We start from the raw sequence: 15,279 nt of genomic DNA, 5'->3' as shown, positions 1-15,279 counted from the left end.
TCCTGGTTATATTTCCACAACTACCCTTTAAGCTTTTTCTTTGGGAGACTAGGTATATAGCTATTACATAATATCCACCAGCTGCCGCATGGTAAAAACATTTGTCAATGTTGTCTTACTTTTAAATTTTCTTTTTTGTAACAGTGATTTTTTAAAATATATATATGGAAGTCCTCTCCCTAGTAAAGTTATTTTTCACTGCAAAATACAGTCTTGAATACATCATTGAACAGTTCATCTAGTACAGTGGTCAGCAAACTGTACTAGATGAACCAGCTCTGTTGACTAATGAGTGTGCACACCACTGACCTAGTAGAAAGGTGGTTGTTGGAAAGTGAAGAAGGCATTGGAAAGTAATTGACTATTAATGTTAAACAAGATGGGGGGAACAAACCACAAGGTGGAAGTGTTACTTCTCCAAGGCCAACATATTTCCATTAGCAACCTGGGTCACTGCTTCCCATGAGGCCTTTTGGAAACCATTCCTGTAGAAGCTAGAACTTCAAGGCTGTGCCAGGTGACAATGGGCCATCATGGCATTCCCCAAGTTCTCACTGCTCACATGTTCAGATAGGTGGCAGAAATCACAGAGGCCTATAAAGTGGATCATGAGTAATTCTAATCTCAGATTCATCAGACAAGCTGAGTATAAAAACAAAACTTTCTCTTCATCATTTCAGTCCACTTGTCCTTTGATTCTATACTAGGTTAAGAATGGTTTGCAGCTAAATAGGAATGCAGACTATTTCTACTAATCTGATGCTAGTCCATAAATAATACAGATTTGGAGTTCTGTCCTCTAGCACACCCAACTTTACATTTAGGAAACAAGAGATTTTAGAAGATATTTGCAAGGATTAGTCAATGGACAAAATAAAATGGCTCCATGTGCCTCTCCTGGTGGCTGGAAGGAGTGTCTCCAGATAGAGGTGTCCCACACTTTTCCCATTCTTAACTTTGTATGCATATCATGTCTGTATGGAGCACTTGCCTGGAATATGCTGTTTTCCTTTTATTTTAACCTCTCTCAACTACACAGTTCTTCAGAATGCCTCTCAGGGTATAGACCTTCTCCCCAGTCTTTGCCCAGGCAAAGCTAATAATCCAATTTAGGCATGACCTTTCAGGGCCAGACGGTTTCCGGAGCTGCTAAAGTAGGGGTGTCGAACTCAATCAGAGAAGGGGCCAAAATCTAAAATCCAGCCTAAATCGCGGGCCGAATGGTTTACTGAACAGTCATAAACTGTCATTGTGATGGAAACGCAGTGGAGTGCAGTGATGACAGCGCGGTGCGGGCCACATTGCAAGGCCTGGCGGGACGGATTTGGCCCGCGGGCCTTGTGTTTGACACATGTGTGCTAAAGGAATAGCCAGGGCATTCTGTAAATGTTAATAAAACTCAGTCTAGAACTCCTACCTAAAAGGGAAAGTTGTATACAAGAGTTTCTTTAATATGAACCTCTGACCTCTGGAAATTCTACAGTAGGAAGGTAATAATAGTTTTGTTTGTTTTGTTTGTTTGTTTTGTTTTGTTTTAAATATATTTTATTGAGTTTTTACAGAGAGGGATAGAAACCTAGAAACATCAACCAGCTGCCTCTTGCACACCCCTACTGGGGATGTACCGGCAACCAAGGTACATCCCTTGACCAGAATCAAACCTGGGATCCTTCAGTCCGCAGGCCGACGCTCTATCCACTGAGCCAAACCGGTTTCAGCAATGATAGTTTTAATTACTGGATTTAGTGGTGCCAAAAGGAAGCTGGGGAAGCAGGGGAACAAATGTTTCTGCTGCTTGGTAGGCAAAATCCAGTAATACAAACTACTGAGCAAGAGAAACCCCAAACTGCACCAACAATAATAATGAATACACAAAATGCCCAACCAGAAGGTATTCAATGCTGACACCAATTTCAATAGGTAGGTTTTTTTCTCCACATCACCAAGAAGTCTCTGACACCAGCTACAACTGAACTCAATTCTGACCAAGTCTATCTGGCGATAGCGTCAGATCCTACAGGTTAAGCGTTCCCTCCCACAAAACTGTCCCCACCCTGCCTCACTTTAGATGCCAATTGAAAGCCCAATTGTCCCCTGTGCTTCTGACCCAAAGCTACAGATAGGAGGTGCCCCCTCCTTAGGTTCGATTAATTTGCTAGAACAGTTCAGAGAAATCAAATAAAATGTTTACTTACCAGATTGCAGGTTTGTTATAAGATGTAACTCCGAAACAGCCAGACGAAAGAGATGCAAGTTGGGGGAAAGGGTGAGGAGTGTTCAAGTTCTCTCCAGGCTGGTCACTCTCCACCAACCTTCCAGTCTTCATCTACTGGGAAACTCAACAAACCCCGTTTTGTGTGTGCGCCTGCGAGGACCCACGCAGGTGCTTATGTTTGTTTTTTTGCGGTTTTTTTTTTTTTTGGGGGGGGGGGTTATGGGAGCTTCATTACCTAATCAGGATTGGTTAAACCATTGGCTAAGCAGTGGTGGGGGGTTGGAGTCAATGGCCCAACCCTCCAATCATAGGGTTAGCTCCACTGGCAACCAGACCCTGTCCTCAGGTGCTTTCTCAAAGGTGCTCATTAGCATAACAAAGACACCTTCACCACTCTAGTCACAGGAAATTCCAAAGGCTTTTAAGAGCCCTGTGCCAGAAACTGGACGAAGACCAAATATAGTTTTTTGGGCAGTGAGCGCAGCCGAGGTGTTACAGTAGGAATTAGTAGTTCATATAGTCCGGCCCTCCAGCTCTCTGAGGGACCGTGATCTGGCCCCCACTTTAAAAAGTTTGAGGATGCCTGAGAGTGACTATGATCACTTGAAAACACCTGAACTGTGTTTTCTTGAGGTTTTTGTAGAGCCAGGGATAGAAGCTTAGATGACAGTGTCTTGAAAAAGTGGAAATGAAGACTTAGCTTAGAAAGTGTAATAGAATTTTAGAGCTAAAGAGCATTTTCTTAGCGGGAAAATTGTTTACTGAAATTAGCAGGGAGAACTAGACCCTAGGTTTTAGAATTGGAAAAACCTGGATCTGAATCCCCATTCCACCTCACTTACTAAATGTTTGATTTTGGTAAGCTACTTAACTTTTGAAAAGCCATATCTTTTTTCAGTAATTTGGGGAAAGTAGTAGTACATATCTCAAGGAAGTTATTTATTTATTTATTTAAAGACTGAGTAAGAGAATGCATAAAAAGTGACTGGCTCAGTGATAGGTATATAGCAAATGCTTAATTAATGTCAGTTGTTTTATTATTATTAGACCTAGGAAATACCCAGGAATTACACCGTGGTTATCTTTCTCCATTTTGGTGGCTCCTTAAATAGAGTCTAAAGATATTATTAATTATATGATGTAAAGGCAGAGCTTGCTAACAGAATTACGTTTTCAATAATGTAGAATTGAACTTCATTTGGGGGTGAAATTAGGCAAAAACTAAGAAAAGTTTTGTCCTAAATCTTCTATTGTATGTAGAGACCACAATTGTTCCAAGGAGAGTCCTGCAGCTAGAGGCCAAAGAACCTGGATTCCTGCCACACCCTGTACCCCAACTTAAGGTGACCAGAAGTCCCGCTTTTGGCAGGACAGTCCTGATTTTTAACAATTTGTCCGGCGTCCCGCAGCATTTTTAAAAAGTCCCGATTTTTGGAAAGATTAGATCGGGACTTTTTAAAACGCCGCGGGACATGGGACAAATTGTTAAAAATCGGGACTGTCCCACCAAAAGCGGGATGTCTGATCACTTTACATATCCACATAATCTTGTAAAATGTAGTTATCCTTCTAGCACCCTAACTGCTCCATCGGCATGCGTATCAAGAATTCCACCTTGCTTATGGAATTAATATTAGCAATATATTATAATAATATATTATAAGGACTTAATAGCTACACTAATAAAAGAAACATGCAAATCACATCACTCTGTTACTCCCAACAGCCAATCAGAGTGAGTATGCAAATTAAATCGGCAACATGGCAGCAGCCCCGCCCCCCAGCCTCTCCCAGCCTGTGGGAGTGTAGAAGTCAGGAGCTAGCACTTGAAGCTGGCTGCAGCCATGGAGACCAAGAAGCCGCCTGCCCCCTGATCCCAGACTGCAGCCAGCAGCAGAAGCATCAAGTCCTCCTGCCCCACGTCTTTGGGGAGACTGAGAAACCAGGCCCCAGCTCCAAAGGCTGGATGCGACCTGGGAGACAAAGAGGCTGCCTGCACGGTGATCCTAGACCACAGCCAGCTGGAGAAGCTGCCCACCCCAAGTCTTCGGGGAGATAAGAAACAGGGTGCCAGTGCCTGAGGTTGGCTGCACCTGGGAGATGAAGAAGCCACTTGCCCTAATCACATCCACGTGATCCCAGGCCACTGCTAGCTGGAGAAGTTGCTCCCACTGCATCCAAGGGAAGATGGAAAAGCTGCCTGCCTACTGTCCAGGTGCCAGCACCTACAGCTGGCTATAGACTGGTAGATGGATAAGCTGCCCTCTCCGCAGTCCCAGGCACCAGCACCTGTGGCTGGCTGTGGCCTGAGAAATGGAGAAGCCGCCCACCCTGCAGACTCAGGTGCCAGCACTTGTGGCTGCAGCACAGGCAAAGCCACCTGCCCACCATCTCCTGAGTCAGCAGCCAGCCTGGGCACCTATGGCTGAACTGAGGGAGGGAAACCCAGATCCTGGATGCCTGTGGTTGGCTGGAGGAAGGAATCTTGGGTCCTGGGTGCAGGGCAGAGGCAGAGGTGGTTAGGGGCAATCAAATCAGCAGGGGAGCAATTAGAGACAATCAGGCTGGCAGACAGAAGCAGTTAGTGGTAATCAAGCAGACAGGGGAGCAGTTAGGAGCCAGCAGTTCTGGATTTGAGAGGGATGTCCAACTGCCAGTTATCACATGAGGGGTCCCAGATTGGAGAGGGTGCAGGCCAGGCCGAGAGACACCCTATCTGCCATCCCCTCCTACCCCGTGCACAAATTTCGTGCACAGGGCCTCTATTAGCAATATATTCAAAAATGACCAGAGAACATATGAGCAGCTGAGCACAGCTGTAAGTTCTGTGATGGTACATAAAAAAATTAAACTTTATGGAACGCCTACCATATATCAGATGCTATTAAAACATTTAGACACTTCATTGGTGTCACCAACATCATTAGTTTAATATACCATTAAGAAGAAAAGAACATTCGAAAGAGAAATCTAAGACATTAACACAACCATACAATATACACAGAAGTTAATTTCTATTTGTTAAAAGGAATGCAGTATATATAATATATGATAATGAAAAGAGCAACCTTACAGACCTCATAAAACAGAATCATTTACACAGTGTATTGTGTTTGGATTCCTCTCTACTCAAAAAGAAAAATGTCATTCTTCCATTACAGATGGTTGATGATGCCTGAAATCTGATTTCCTAATAAATAGAGCGTTACCCTCACTGTTTTTATTAATTGATGCTGACTGAGGTGGGGTACAATGAGGTGAATTTTTGGCTACCCTCATTTAAAGTCTTGTACTTAGACTGCTCTTATGACTATCTCTTTGTTTTTGTCTTTCTTTAAGTTGTGTTGTCTGAGATTTTAATGATTTGGGGCGGGGGGGGGGGGGGGGGATTCATAATGTGCAGGAGAAAACAAAAGCAGATTACAAGTAATTGTTTCACTTTAGCAGTACACACAGTTACAAGACCAGGAAGGAACTTCCTCAACGTGCTGTTACCATTAATCCATTAATGATGTCACTTCTGGGGAGTGGGATCCCTAGCCTTAGGATTTTGGCCAATGACAGTGGCCCTGAAAGAATTCACAACTCAAAGAAGTGATAGATGCAGATAAGAAGTTTATTTTACTTCCCCAGAAAGAAAAGGGCTGGTTCATTGCTAATCAGTACAAGGGCAAAGAACAAAAGTTACTTTCCCCATTAAAGCCTTGGCTGCTTTAGGTGACAAGAAAGGGAGGAGAATTTGAGCTGAAATTGAGCAGTCATCAGTGAGGTCCTCTTTGTTTGTTCTTCAGTAAGCAATCCAGACAGAAGACTGGGAGGTGTCAGTGTTTTTCCAAAGCCTGTACAACATTCTCAGAGTAAAAGTTCAAAAGAGGCTTTTTTCAAGGGGAGGGGAGCAGGGAAGTTTCTACTAATAATCCCTGAGTTGTTGAAACAGCTGGGAGGAGGGGTATGTATGCAAGAATGTAGTCTAGAGTAAGTTATTTTGTCTTGCAGTTTGAACAGAGAGGTTGTTTGGACCAGAGGAGCAAACAATCTTGAGGTTTAATTACTAGGTGCTTCTCATAAATTGTGAAAGGCTACAGCAAAAGAAATAAAAATTAAAAAAAGAAAAAGAAAAAGAGGGGCCTTTTATTTTCTATCACAATACCTAATGATTTTCATTCATATAATTCCTGATATTCTTGAAAATTTTCTAAAATGTTTACAGTAAGTGTGCATTATTGCTTTTTCTGACATTATTGAAATAATATTAATATAGAACTGTGAAGGAAAAGAGCCACATGCTAACCTGACAAGCTCAGGGAAGACCTGCGTGGCAGTCTTGCAAACTCACAGAGACCTAAAATAACCACAAAAGATGGTTTGAAAATTAAAACTCTAATTACAAACAAGCTATAGTGGGTAGTCATGTTGTAGGCTGATATCTCACCTGACAAAGATCAATTTAGATGTTCTTTACTGAGCCCATTTGCCTCTTTGCCTCTAAGATAACATATCTATGAGATGTCTGGGTAACTTGTGGCTTCCCTTTTTCCGGAGCCCCTGGGGCACAACCAGTTGTTGTGGGTGCCAGGACCAATGCCTCAAATTCCTTCATTATCATGTTAATTGTTCATGCTCTCATCCATCATTTTACTTTTTATTTAATTCCAGGGGTTTTCCACCGCTTTGTTTTCTCCCAACTCCTTACTCCATCACCAATGAATTTCATGTAACCCACCTATGTCCCTTCTTTGATTTCATTGTATAAATAGAAATGTAACCCTGCCATTCTTCCGAGCATTATCTCAATCCATTGAGGTTCTGCTTTCCGGCACATGTCCACAGTTTGGCTCAAATAAACTCACTAAAATTCTTTACAGGTTTCAATGTTTTTTGTTTTTTTTTCGTTAACAGAACATATATAAGTTTAAGGTTTACAACATGATTCGATACAAATATAGATTGTGAAATAATTACCACAATAAGGTTAGTTAACACCTTCAAACTCTCAAATAATTATATTTGTGTGTGTGTTATGATAATATTTAAGGTTTACTTTCTTAACAACTTTTAAGTATATACTATAATGCTATCAATTATAGTCACCATGCAATACCTGGAACTTATTCATATTTAAGGGGAAGTTTATACTCTTTGTTCAACATCTCCCCATTTCCCCCACCTCTCTGCCCCTGACATCTACCTCTACACTTTATTTCCATGAGTTCAGGTTTTTCAAATTCTACATATAAGTGAGAACAGTATTTGTCTTTCTCTGTCTGATTTATTTCCTTTAGCATACTGCTTTCAATGTCCATCTATCTTGTTGCAAAAGACAGGATTTCCTTCTTACATATGGGTGAGTAATATTCCATTATAATATATATTGCCTGCACAACTATACTAAGCAGACCTACTCCTTTAGAAAGTGTGGTTTCTGGAAAAGCATCATCTGGAAGGATATGGTATGTAAGAGTTTGGACTCTTTCTTAGTACATATTACAGATATTAGTTGTTGTCAGAACCATGAGTCTGTTAAACTGTATAAGTACTGAGAATCAACACATAACAGGAAAAAATAAAAAAAAAAGCAGATGTCCTTTATAAAACTGGATAAAACCAAATAACACAGTTCCACATGTTGACATATTAGCATTACAGATGTGATGCTTTTCCTTCATCTTGAGTATAGGCCTAAAGCCGATAAACTTCAAATCCTGATACATTCACAATTACAAGAATCCACATGTGCCTTGCTTACTCCTATAGCCTTTCAGCATTGCTTTAGTGATTTAAAACAAAAAAAGAGGGAAAAGCAATAAAAGGTGGGTTTTATAAAAAATTATTTGTGTGAAAATAGACGTTTTTTTTCTTACAAAATACTTTTTTCTTTATTTTTCCATCACTATTTATCCCTTCTATACCCTTTTCTATCTCCCCCCAACTTCCTCCTCCCTGCAATTGTTGACCCCACAGCCAATTATTTTATTGTTTCTTACTAATGGAGCTCCTATTGGGTTTTGGTGTTCTCTTCCATCCCCCACGTGACTTGGAGGCAAATTCTGATTAGCCTAAGTTAAACATGGTATCTCATTTCCTTGCCAGCAGTTGGTTTAAGGACAGGTATCTGATCAATTCTAGATACTATATAAAAAGAGACCTACTCTGGGCTGTCTGGGAGAGGGCTCCTCATTATTAAAGAGAGGCACAAGGAAAATACACTATATTTTCTTCCACTGGTCTGAATTTCTAAAACTACAGCATATCTTGCAAGATGACAACACTTGCTTCTCCTGCCTTGAGGCTTTTAGAAACATTTTAATGTAATTCTTATTTTTAATCAGAATACATGAACAAACTTGAAAAAAATCAAGTGATCCCCAACATTGTTCTAATGATAAACAGTAGTTCCCTGCCACATCTATTTCCAAACATTCATTCAGCAGAGGTAGCTGCTTTTACTTTTCTATTTACTTCCAGGTTTCCAAATAACATTGCTAATTCTAAATTTTCAGTTTTAGAAAATTCTTTTTTTCTCAATAAGAGATGAGGAATTTACTCCTATGCTACAACTTCCACATAACTTTTACAACCATTCCTAGCCTCCCAATACACTTTTTAATTAAACACACATTCAGCATTCACAGATGAGCCAAGTGGGGCGATGTAATACACTGTCTTCTTGTGCCATTGGTTTTCCCTGGAGTTAACAATTGCCTCATTTTTGTTGTGTGTGTAGTTTTCTTTTAAGATATATAATGCTGAGCAATCTCTAAGCTCTCTACCCAAACTGGAAAACTCTGAAATAGCCAAACTTAGTCTATCAACTCCATTTTTCTATGTAGTGTGTCAATATTGGCAAAGGAAGTGACAGCCTACATAGAGGGATTAGGAGCTATGGCTGCATATCTCACTCTACTCCCTTGAACATCTATTCCTTGTCTTTATTGATACACTAGAGGCCCGGTGCATAAAATCTGTGTATGGATAGGGTCCCTAAGCAGATCAGGGAGGATCAGGGCCTTTCTTTTCCCAGCCGCCAGCTATTGGCTGGGGCCTTCCTTCATTGTGGTCAGCACACATTATAGCAAATGGTCGAACTCCCAGCCAGTCAAACTCCTGAGAGGACAATTTGTATATTAGCCTTTTATTATATAGGATTGGATTTACTTTCAACCCTTCATCTCTTTCTATAAGCTATTAGGTTCTCCCAATGACCTTCTTTGAAAATGTGTGCACATTTAATAGAACACTTTGAATAACCAACATGGTAGCAAGACTGGATGATGCATCTTTTCTTCTGCGGCATAGAAAGGCTAAGAAAGGGGCAGGCAGCAATAATGAAGATGCTGCCACCTCCCATTCACAAATTCTGCTGCCCAGCTCTGCCATGGGGCTCTTTACACTTGTTCAAGTACCAAGCAAAGGAGGCAGCATTACATTTGAGACAGTAACGTTTATGACCTCTCGTTCACTGAATGTACAGTTCACATGTTTTGCTTCTAAAGGCTATGACTATTAGTGTAATTTCTCTTTATTTTTTTAAATATATTTTATTGGATTTTTTACAGAGAGGAAGAGAGAGGGATAGAGAGTTAGAAACATCAATGAGAGAGAATCATCAGTCAGCTGCCTCTTGCACACCCCTTACTGGGGATGTGTCCCCATCCAAGGTACATGCCCTTGACCAGTACCAAACCCGGGACCTTTCAGTCCACAGGCCGACGCTCTATCCCTTGAGCCAAGCCAATACTCTATCCATTAAAGTAATTTCTTTTTAAATATTTCTCTTCACAGGTGAATGGCAGCGGTTATCACATTCATGTGCACTGCATACATGCATGTACAAACATACCTCTCACACGAGTAGCCACCCAGAAGAGAATTGAAATAGATGAAGTAGCTTGATTTTGGCCTGCTGATAAGAACAAGTGCTGTATCCTGTGTTTCTCTTCCCATAGCTGTGTTGTGAGTAGAACAAAAAAGCTAAGACTAATATTAAAATGGTTCTGTTTGGCTGGCATCCACACAGATACCTTAAAACATATAAAACCAAGTATGAACTGCAGGTGATACATACAATAGACAACCAGCATGCTCTGTGGGCACTTTTTTGTTGTTAAATTTGACAAATTTAATAATGTAACATATTCACAGTCAATATTAACATGATTATTTGGACAAGATTTAAGATTGCATAACTAACATTTATAACATTTCCCCTTGTTTAGCTTGGATCTTAATATATCATGTCCAGAAAAATCAGTTAATCTCAAGCTAACAAGTTCCAGACTCTCTTTCTTTTGCTTTTCCTCTAATTATTTTCCTCATATATTAAGTGATGCTAGCTGGTTATTTCAATCTGGGATATGCAAGAATGTGGGGGTCAATGAAACATTTTATTAACCTCACCCTAAGTAGAGACATGTTTCATGATTTGCCTGGGGGAATTTAGGAGCCAATGGTTAAGAACATAAACCTGACACAACTGGGATTCAGAGTAGTACTAATTTTTATTAGGGGTTGAATAGATCCTGATGCAAACCAGACTGCAGGGAGGGACTCCAGGGCTTTGAGGAAAAAGGAGTCTGGCCCAATAGCAGGGCTAAATTGGAGCGGAAAGTACATCCCAGTACACTGAGGCTATGTTTAAATGCATTCCAACCAGCCCCCTGGAGGTGACCCAGCTCCCCTGAGAGAAGAAGGGTGTGTGTATGTGTGTGTGTGTGTGTGTGTGTGTGTGTGTTAGTTAAACTTATAACGATTACATTCATTGAGGGTGGGGACAGCACCTAGGCTGAGATATGCCCTCCACCTCCTCAGTAAAACTGATGATGCTAGAAAGGGGGATATGTGGGAAGGAATAGCCTTACAAGTCAGAGAGAGATGAACATCATGGAGAGATGAGGTAAGAATGCCCAACAGTAAAGAGGGGAGCACTTGCAGAAACCAGTTTGGCTCAGTGGTAGAACGTCAGTCTGCGGACTGAAAGGTCCCAGGTTCGATTCCGGTCAAGGGCATGTACGTTGGCAGCTGGCCGATGTTTCTCTCTCATTGACATTTCTAGCTCTCTATCCCTCCCCTTCCTCTCTGTAAAAAATCAATAAAACATATTTAAAAAAAAAAAAAAGAGGGGGAGCACAGCGACCCAGGGGTCTGTGACTAGGTATGGGAGTGGGTGGGTGGGGGATGGAGGTAAGAAGATTGGCACTGCCCCTTTTAAGCAGGTATAGGTTAACAACCACTAGGACATGTTGGGCTAGCAAGAAAAGCAGATGTGTCATCCAGGACCAAAATAACTGTAAAACACGCTCTCTGTCCTGTTTACAACTCTCATTGAACACCTGGAGAAATACAATGTATCCTGCAGTTCAGTAGGAGAAAGTTACCTATAGTATAGATGTACTTCAGGACTTTGACTTTGGACCCATAAGTTGGTAAGCTTAGAAGGCATTAAGGAAGTTTATGTATTTGCTTACACATGCATACATACAAACACATACACACATACATGCACATTACATATATCACTTAAAATAAAAACAGCTTTATATATGAGCCTTTATCTAAATCAAAACCTAATGATTGCCCCATACCTGAAAAACAGAAATTAGAGAAATGGTTACTAATATGCACACATAAATATCAAAAATATTGTTTTCCTTTTACAAATAAAACATTTCCAAGAGGAAACTGAATGCATGTGCCACTCCTCAAATGGAAAATGGCAGTGATCCTTTTTCTCTGGAAGCTTTCATGGTTAATATTAAAGTAAAATATTAAAATGGAGACTCTTGCTCACCCCCCTTCCCCAACCAGGCAATATGGCTTTAGGCCTCTGTCAAATAGTCCCCACCATATGGTGCTAGCAAAATAGTGTTATTTCCATTTCAATGAAGCGGATACAAAGAATTGACAGATATGCTAAGAGGCTAACTAACAACTTATTCCCTGTTTATCCTATTTGGGTCACACACATGACCTCTTGGCTTCCCTTCCCAGTCACCACCCTGAAGATCTGAGGGCCGCTAATTGTTCCCCGGGGCTGCGTTCTGGCCACCATGCCACCCTGCACCAGGCAGGACCAGGCATCTGTTGTCTACTGCATCTCCCTTCCCTAATCGGGTACCTCTTGAAGAGAGCCGGAGAGCTGGGGTGCCAGACTTCCCTTCCCTTTTGGTGAGATAACCAGCTCATTAAATCTAAATGCGAAGGGCATTTTATTATGAGGAGTCAAATCCCAAGATTTACTTGCCCGTTTTTCACCTGTTCCCCCGCTCCTGCTTATTCCTTTGTAGTCGCTAATGGCCTTTCTCAGAGTTATACAATCCTGTCACGGGTATAAAAATATCACTCCGGGGCCGCTCCTGTGGCCTAAATCATTCAGCAGTTAGCAGTGACAGGGCGGGTGTCTGAACCACCCTGGAGGCAGGAGGACAGCTGTCCCACTTTCTCCTCGTCCTCACTGGGCTAAGAAACGTGGAGATTTTAATAAGATCATAAAGAAGAGTGACATGGACTGGCGTGATAGGTAGTGTTCATTAGCATTCAGAATGCCTGGGATAATAAATTAGAGCAATTGAGCAGAAATGGGCAATTTGATTATTCAACATTTTTCAACATCAACCCAAGCAGCTGGACCTGGAGCACGTCTGCTGACTTCTCCCCACGTAACCGGGTCGACGGGCCACAGGTGAGCGCACAGCCATCATTCTCCTTTCCAGACTCAGGGCGGGAGAGGCTTGGACAGTGTGGTACATGCCTGGTGAGTGTGAATTGATGATTGGGAGAAGGAAGTCTTCATCTATCTTTGCAGTGGAAGTGGCAGAGTTTAACTGGCTGGCTTTCTTTCATTGCAACAGGCCTAAGCTGATTGAGAGAACACTGGTGCATAGCAACATGAGAGGGGCCCCTATACACATGGCAATGTACATTCCTGGCAGAGGGCTCTCCGTCAACATGGTTTTCCTGCAGAAACTCTAACACAGTGTGAGACTAGCCTTTAATGTATTTACTTTGGCTAGGGGGCTAAGAGCCATTTCTCTAGAACTGTTATCAAACCATATGTTTATATTATTTATAATAATAAAAGTATAATATGTTAGATTGGACATCCTTCTGGACATCCTTTCTTCCGGTCTAAGCCACAGAGGGTAGGGGCCAGAGCAGAGGTCCCTGGCCTCAGTAGCAGTGGGGGCTGGGAGGGGTGGGGAGGCTGGGGCCAAGGACCTTGCATGAATTATGAATTTCGTGCATCGGGCCTCTAGTGAATATATGAATTATATATTAAAATATATGTTATGAATTATATATTATAATATACAATGAATTATAAATCTTGTGTATAAATGGATTAGATAGGGCAATATAAGCAATCATAGAATTTTATTTTTAACATGACACAGGACCATTTGAACATATGTTTTTCCTGTTCCTTTGAATTTCAAGCCCATTTATTTATTAGTGTTCTATTAGTCCTAACCAATTTGGCTCCGTGAATAGAGTGTCAACCTGTGGATTGAAGGGTCCCAGGTCCTCAGTTGCAGGCTCAATCCCAGTTCCTTTTGGTTTTCTTGATGTACCATCTCATTAATGTTAGATACTTGGGTCTCACAGTCTGATGTCATTGAGAGGTCTTAAACCTTTAGCTTAAATAGTAGAAAAACTCCAGAGTTCAGTGCTAAAATTGATTGTGACATCACAAGTAGAAAACAAAACAAAACAAAACAAAAACACACCAATTCAACCATAGGGACTCTTAATATTGCTATACAAGAGGATTATCATTATCTTGTAGTAACTTTTGGGGTGGGGAATCAATATATATGTGTGTGTGTGTGTACATATATATACACACATACATGTAAATGTATACACACAAATGTATTTACATGCAAACATGATTTTGCCTTTGAAATAGGTTAATGGAGAGACTACCCCCTGTCCACTCACTGACCATGCAAACCCGTTTGGAACTACTCTAGTTTACTTCATTTTTAAGTTGATATTCTAATGTTTGCCTTTTCCTAGAGAAAGCAATACAATCTCACTCATACTTGAATATTTTGAATTATTTTAAAGTAAAAATAAAATTATTGTAAACCCTGATTACTGACTTTAGTTATTTTGTTTAAATGTTACTTGATATGTACTAACATATAACTCAATATTTATGTTTATATCTTTCATGTAAAACCAAAGCAAGTTTATAAATTAAATATAAAAACAACACTCTAAATTCAATAAAATTTAAATTAATAACACTAATATAACACATGATGCTGTTTTGATGAAACAAAATTACTGTTTGGTTTAATGATTGAACAATATAGCCTCAAGTTTGGGCCTATATTTAATTTCAGCATTTTAACTTTAATAATACAGAAAATGTTAATTTGTAATTCTGTTTTACAAATTAGTATTAATACCTTTAAGGCATTGTTGGCTAATTCAAGTTAATGAGAACACATACTTAAAGCTGCCACCAATCAATTCATAATTGCCAATTTTAATGAAGTTTCATTCTGTAAAGTTGTCTACTTCAATTAAAGATACTAATAATCTCAGTATTGCTGCATTATTGAAGTCTGCTTTCAAATGGTAAATTTTCTCTATGATTAAGAAGAGAAATAGTAGCCTGGCCAGTGTGCTCAGTGGTTGAGCATCAACCTATGAAGGAGGAGGTCACAATTCAATTACCAGTCAAGGTACATGCCTGGGTTGCAGGCTCATCCCCATTGTGGGGTGTGCAGGAGGCAGCCAATCGGTGATTCTCTGTCATCATTGATGTTTCTGTCTCTACCTTCCTCACTGAAATCAATAAAATGATATTTTTAAGAAAAGAGAGAGAACTAGTCCCAATTTCATATTTACTACTACCTTTCTGTTACTGTGCCTATACATAGAGATGGGCATCTTTGTGGGATGGGGCTGGCCACCTGGCTGTGGTGTTGGCAGCTTTGGTGCAGCTTAATTTATATGAGATTGCTGGGTTGGATGGCTCTAATTTCTTATACTTTTTGACTATTTATATCAAAGTAAAATACCGAATTATAAGGCGCTCCCTGATATTATCTGGT

General features: G+C 40.5%; 1 long non-coding RNA gene across 1 annotated transcript in view; it reads left to right on the top strand.

Annotated features, from left to right (window-relative positions):
• The first annotated feature begins 12,616 nt into the window (after positions 1 to 12,616).
• The window catches only part of LOC123653105, a 51,383-nt gene continuing 48,720 nt past the window's right edge, over positions 12,617 to 15,279 (top strand). The window contains exon 1 of the long non-coding RNA XR_006742734.1: positions 12,617 to 12,893. This is a non-coding gene — a long non-coding RNA (uncharacterized LOC123653105). The remainder of the gene's footprint in view (positions 12,894 to 15,279) is intronic.

Source organism: Pipistrellus kuhlii, unplaced genomic scaffold (assembly GCF_014108245.1).
Source record: "Pipistrellus kuhlii isolate mPipKuh1 unplaced genomic scaffold, mPipKuh1.p scaffold_m20_p_3, whole genome shotgun sequence".
In the NCBI taxonomy this organism is placed as follows: Eukaryota; Metazoa; Chordata; class Mammalia; order Chiroptera; family Vespertilionidae; genus Pipistrellus; species Pipistrellus kuhlii.
The sequence above is the reverse complement of the archived record's forward strand: the minus strand, read 5'-3'. Positions and strand labels throughout refer to the sequence as shown.